Source organism: Calliphora vicina, chromosome 3 (genome assembly GCF_958450345.1).
Source record: "Calliphora vicina chromosome 3, idCalVici1.1, whole genome shotgun sequence".
Classification (NCBI taxonomy): domain Eukaryota; kingdom Metazoa; phylum Arthropoda; class Insecta; order Diptera; family Calliphoridae; genus Calliphora; species Calliphora vicina.
This window is the reverse complement of record NC_088782.1, coordinates 88,002,447-88,009,268: the sequence shown is the minus strand read 5'-3', so window position 1 is coordinate 88,009,268 and position 6,822 is coordinate 88,002,447.

The following is a 6,822-nucleotide window of genomic DNA, read 5'->3' as shown; positions in this document are numbered from 1 at the left end:
TTAATCCAATCCATTCAAACCCTCAAAAAAATAAACTGAAATGCAGCTAATAACACTTTTAGATAGTAACCGCACAATTTATTTATTTTTTCGCACTGTATGTATTTCTTTTGTCTCCTTTTCTATGTATTTAGATGGAAGAGAGACGCCCCCGATGTCACATATGCCGTCAAAACCATCCTATAAAATATTGTAAGCAGTTCAGGGAATGGAGTGTTACGTTGAGACGGCTGTCGATACAAAATAAGGGATACTGTCTAAACTGTTTAGCGAACTTTCATACCCGGGAGTTTTGCTATTCTAGAGGCCGATGTAGCGTCCGGATGGCAGATGATCGGATATGTGAAGCTAGACATCATACCCTTCTCCACCGTTCGATATATGACCCACTTTCTTCGAGCTTTGAAGATGAAAACGAGGACTATCCATATTCTTTAAGCGAAACGCCGGAGAAGGAAATCTCAATAAATCTTGATCCAGTGGATGTTACTACCCCTCCACATGAGGAAGAAGAAGACCGATTAATTGAATTTCCAATCCCAGTCGAAGATAATATCCCTCCTCATGAGGAAAAGGATAAGATGATAACCCAACTTCCTCATACAGCGTTACACCATTCAGTGGTAATTGACCCCCTAGTCCGGGTTAACCTCAATTATCGGGGACAAAAGATGTATACATCCTTCATACTAGACCGTAATGTGTCGCAATCTTTTCTATTACACGATGTTGCTCGAATGCTCCCAGAATTTAGACCAAATCCTAGTACTATCGGAGAGCGATTCGGACGATTTGTACTCGAGCCGGCGTTCCCACATCCAGAGCACAACAAAATCGGAATTGACTTGCGTCTAGTAGACCACATACCTTTCTCTCCACCAGAGCCGAGTCAAGATACCACCATTGCAAAACATTTTAAATCCTATGAGCCCCTAGCTCATCCTGACTTTACCAGCTGTAAAGAAATTGACGGTGTATTGGGCGAAGACGTTGCTTCACAAATATTTAAGCCACATTATGTTCCACCAATCACTAGTTTTGCTGTTGCACACAAGTCCACATTTGGCTATATAATTTCTGAAAAATGGAGCGGCTGCATTTGCCACAGTTTAGAGGCCGGAATATGTTGAATCGAGTTCAACAAATCATATACATATATATATTATTTTTTGTTTTTAGTTTTATAGTACCATGGCTTTGCCATCTCTGTTGTATTATTTTTTTTTGTACATAAGACAAGAAGTCTAAATTTTGTTATATTCTTTTTTTTTAACGAAACATTTTTTTTGTATTATTAGCCCATACGGTTCTTTATTTTTTCTTTTTAAGTTAGTATTAAATTGATGTTTGTAGCTTGAACAATAAACTCAAGCATTTGAATTCAGTCAAAATTCTTAAGTGCTTTTTTATTTCAACACCAACAAACCTCACGGGAAGAGGAGTCACCTCGCCCCAACACTACCGCTACATACACTTTTTTGAAGCAGTAGTTGTAGCAACAGTTAAAAATTTATTAGTTGTCGTAGCTTTTTAAACACTGCTATTTTCAATACCAAAAATTGAAACTCTGTTCTATATTTAAAAACCTACCACAAACAAAATAAAACGTCAAAATCAATAAAAAAAATATTTTTTAGTTTGTGCGAAATGGACGTGCTTCGGAAAAGAAAAAGTGCTAAATGTGTTGAAAAAAATTATAAAGTAATGTGCAAAGTAAATTAATAAAGTAGCGACAGTACTACAACAAATACAGCATTTACAAAAACCACAAGCAATTTTGTTTTTGGTTTAAGGTCTGAGCTGTCAAAGTTGCCTGTTGTTGTTTTTGCTTTTGGGCTTGTTGTATTTTTCGCCACAACAACCACAAGTGAATTGACAGTTCAGACTGAATAAAAACAAGTAAGAGTGCTATATTCGGCTATGCCGAATCTTATATACCCTTCACCTTTGTTGTGAATGCATTATTATTTTTTATAGTTAGTATATATGTATGTACATTGCCCACTTTCAGCGTACAGCATCCTAAATTTATCAAGAACAAAACAAACAACAACAACGCCAAACGAAACAAAACACCAAAAGAAAAAACAAAATACGCAAGCCAATGAAACCAACACACATCCAAACATACGTTTAATTGTATAAAAAACAACAACGCCAAAAGAAACAAAACACAAAAGAAAAACAAAATACGCAAAGCATGCACATCCAAACATACGATTTGTTGCTTTTTTGTCAAAAAAACCAACACACAAGCAAACAAACGTTTAGTTGTATAAAAAACAACAACAACGCCAAAAGAAACAAAACACAAAAAAAAACAAAATACGCAAAGCATGCACATCCAAACATACGTTTTGTTGCTTTTTTGTCAAAGCATGCAATACATTGTGTTTTTTGATGAAATTTTCAGAGGTTGTCTCGGATTTTTGCTCATATCTCCGTTAGTTATGGACGGATTTTGCTGATTTTAAATAGCAAAATTCTCGAAAGTATGTCTGACAGAATTGTTGAAGATTTGGATCCCGGAGAAATCCCTTCAGAAAATTTATTTCAACAAACAGACGGACAGACGGACATGGCTTAATCGACTCCGCTATCTATAAGGATCCAGAATATATATACTTTATAGGGTCGGAAATGAAAAATGTAGAAATTACAAACGGAATGACAAACTTATATATACCCTTCTCACGAAGCTGAAGGGTATAATTAGAGTATAAAAAAAAAATTATATAAAATATGTTTCACTAATTAATTGGAATACGTATTTACATTTTTTAAAAAAAATACACTACCTTTAAAAAAACTTTATTTATTGGTACACTTTTAACAAACACTTCAATTACAAATATAATTTAAATTAATCACTAATCATTTAATAAAACGTTAAAAATCTTTATGCGATCTTAAGTGAAGATGGAAATAACGATCAGGTCCGTAATGATGGTTCTAGCCGAAAATCATTTAAACCACCTCCAATATTCCTTCGCGAACCCAGTTGGAATGAATTAGTGAGAACACTTATTGAACTTATTGGTAAAAATAATTTCCATATTGTTCCCATACGAAGAGGTGTGCAAGAAACAAAAATCGTTATATACACTGAGGACGATTACAGAAAAGTCTCTCAATACCTAAATAATAACAAGAAAAATTTGTACACCTATCAGCTGAAAAGCAGTAAAGGCTTGATAGTGGTAATTAAGGGTATATAGTCCAGTGTAGAGCCAAACGAAATCAAGGAGGCCTTGGATGAATTAGGCTATAGTATACGAATTGTGGTCAATATCTTCAATAGAGATAAAATTCCCCAACTACTATTTAGAGTTGAGTTGGAGCCTGATGACAGAAAATTAAAAGGTAATGAAGTCCATCCAATATACTCCCTACGGTATTTGTTAAATCGCAGGGTAACAGTTGAGGAACCTATCAAACGTAATAATCCTGTACAATGCGGAAATTGTCAGGAATTTGGACACACGAAGAACTACTGCACTTTACGAACTGTATGTGTTGCATGCGGAGACCTGCATTCTTCAACAGAATGTGATATTATAAAGAAAGGTCTCATTAGAAAATGCGGAAACTGTGGCGGCGATCATTCTGCTAACTATCACGGGTGCCCAGTATACAAAGTATTGTTGAAAAAATTAAGAGATAGAAAAAAAGGATTAAGAGGCGAAATAGTTGAACCAGTGAATCTGAACTGCAGTTCCTATCCGCCAGTTTCTGGAGTTCCCACTCCAAATAAAAATAATAAAGAGGTTCCAGTTCAGTCTGGAACCGTCTCATATGCAAGTATTTTAAAATCTGATATTAAACAACCTAGTTTCCCCCAAAATTCGGGAGGGTTAGAAAATTTATTAAATACTCTTGCAAGTAACATAACCTCACTTAACCAAAACATGTCTATTTTCATGACATCCATGCAAAATACCATACAAGAGCTTTTGAGAGCCCAGAACCAAATGATACAAATACTCTTAACAAGAAAATGAGTTTTTTTAAAAATTTGTTTCTGGAACGCAAATGGCTTGAACCAGCACAAAGCTGAGGTGTCACACTTTATCAACGAAAACAATATAGATGTATTGTTAATCTCGGAGACTCATTTAACAAATAAATATAATTTTCATATTCCAGGTTTTATATTTCATCCCACGAATCATCCTGATGGTAAGGCACACGGTGGTACTGGTATTTTAATTAGAAATAGGATAAAACATTATACCCTAGAAAAATTTTCCAAAAACTATTTGCAAGCAACATCCATTTGCTTAGAATGTGGACTCTAAGCTCAATATATTGCCCCCCACGATTTTCTGTGATTAAGGAACATTTTGAAGAATTTTTTAATACACTAGTAGATCGTTTCCTGGATTGTGGTGACTACAACGCTAAACATACATATTGGGGTTCCAGATTAATGAATCCCAAAGGCAGACAGATGTACAGGACTCTAGTTGATCGAAAAAATTGCTTAGATTTTATATCACCCGATCAGCCCACTTATTGGCCTTCTGATCCTAGAAAAATACCTGACCTAATAGATTTTGCCATATCAAGGAATATAAACAGAAACTCTATTACTGTAGAAATATCATATGAACTGTCTTCTGATCATTCTCCCGTTATACTACACTATTACGGCCAATATCAATCGTCTCATACGGAAGCTTCATTATTCAAGACTGATTGGTTGAAATATAGAAAATACATCAGCAGCCACATCCACACTGAATGTAACATACAGTGTGAGGAAGATATCAATGATTGTATCAGAGACTTCAAGTCTCTAATCTTTTCGGCCTTGGATCACTCTAAGTGCCAAATTCCTCCTTATCCTAAAATGTGTATTTCTAATGCAGAAATTAATAGACTCCTCCTCGAAAATAGGAGATGTAGAAGAGATTGGCAACACAACAGATCCCCTGCTGCTAAGCAGAGGCTGTCCATTGCAAGCAAGAAATTAAAAAGAGCCCTTCAGTCTGAAGAGGATCGCAGAAATCGAAACTATATTGAAAGTTTAACCAGTACTAAGCACACAAACTTCTCCTTTTGGAAGGCAGCTAAGAATATTAAGCCACCGGTAGAGGGTCAAAGTCAGATAAGAAAATCTGATGGTTCCTGGGCACGTAGTGCAAAGGATAAAGCCGTAGTTTTCGCTGAACACTTAAGTAATGTATTCCAACCAAACCCCCCATCAAATAATTTGTATTGGGGGATTTAGGAACAGACTCCGAACTAATCATTGTTACTATAGAATATGTTCAGAGGATCATAAAGGACAATCTTAAACTAAGAAAGTCTCCAGGTTATGATTTAATTACACCTTCCATAATTGGAAACCTACCTGATGTGGCAATTATTGTGCTCACAGTATTATTTAATGTGATCTTGTCTCTAGGAGTATTTCCGAATGATTGGAAAATCTCCCAAATTATAATGATACCCAAGCCAGGAAAGGATTTGACATTGGCATCATCCTACAGACCTATTAGCTTATTGCCTTGCTTGTCTAAACTATTTGAGAGAATAATCCAAGGGAAAATTTTAACATTCTTAAATAGTCAAAACATCCCAGATCATCAATTCGGATTCCGTAAACATCACGGAACAATTGAGCAAGTTAATCGCATAACTGGAGAGATACGAAAATCTTTCGAACTAAAAAAGTATTGTTCGGCAATATTTCTAGATGTTGCCCAGGCTTTTGACAAGGTTTGGCATAAAGGTCTAATATACAAGATTAAATGCCTACTGCCTTCTAGTACTCACAAAATACTAGAGTCTTACCTATCGGATCGCTTGTTTAGGATAAAATGCGGCGATTATGTGACAAGCGACTATGTGATCAATGCTGGTGTACCTCAGGGAAGTGTTCTAGGACTAACCCTGTACTTATTATACACCTCAGACTTGCCCGAGTCCGAAGAATTAACCATTTCCACCTTTGCAGATGACACTGCAATTCTTAGTTCTCATGTGGACTTAAATGTAGCATCTAGAAACCTTGACAATTATCTCAGGCACGTGGAGACGTGGTTAAAAAATTGAAGAATACAAGTGAACGAAATTAAAAGCAAGCACGTAACGTTTTCACTTAGGAGAGGAAGTTGTCCACCAGTGACACTAAACAGTGTGAACATCCCACAGTCTGACCACGTTACATACCTTGGCATTCATTTAGACAGACGTCTTACTTGGCGTCGGCACATAGAAGCCAAGCGGCTCCACATGAAACTAAAAGCTTCTAACTTACACTGGCTAATCCACCACCAATCGAAATTAAGCCTTAACTGCAAAGTCATCCTGTATAAGACAGTCTTAAAACCAATTTGGACATACGAAATCCAATTATGGGGAACAGCAAGCAATACCAGTATAGATCTTATACAGAGGGCACAATCCAAAATTCTTAGAACCATGACGGGAGCTCCATGGTACATAAGAAACGAGAACATCCACAGAGACTTAGATGTACCCTTGGTCAAGGATGAATTCAGAAAAACTCGTGAAGCTTATTTATCAAAATTACATCAACATCCGAACCCGCTCGCAAGGCTACTTACAGCAACTCAAGACAGCTCAAGGCTGCGTAGAGCTGACTTACCACTCATCTAATTTTCCAATTATGATTCTCAATTGAGAGAACAATAATTGTTTAGTTTTAAGATTTAATTACATATTATAAGGCCTAGAAATTAAAGGCAGGAATAATATTATAATAAAAGTATAAAAAAAAAAAAAATTAATAAAACTTTATTTATCACTATTTAATTTGAACTTAAGATAAAACACAACATTTTTTATTTAACA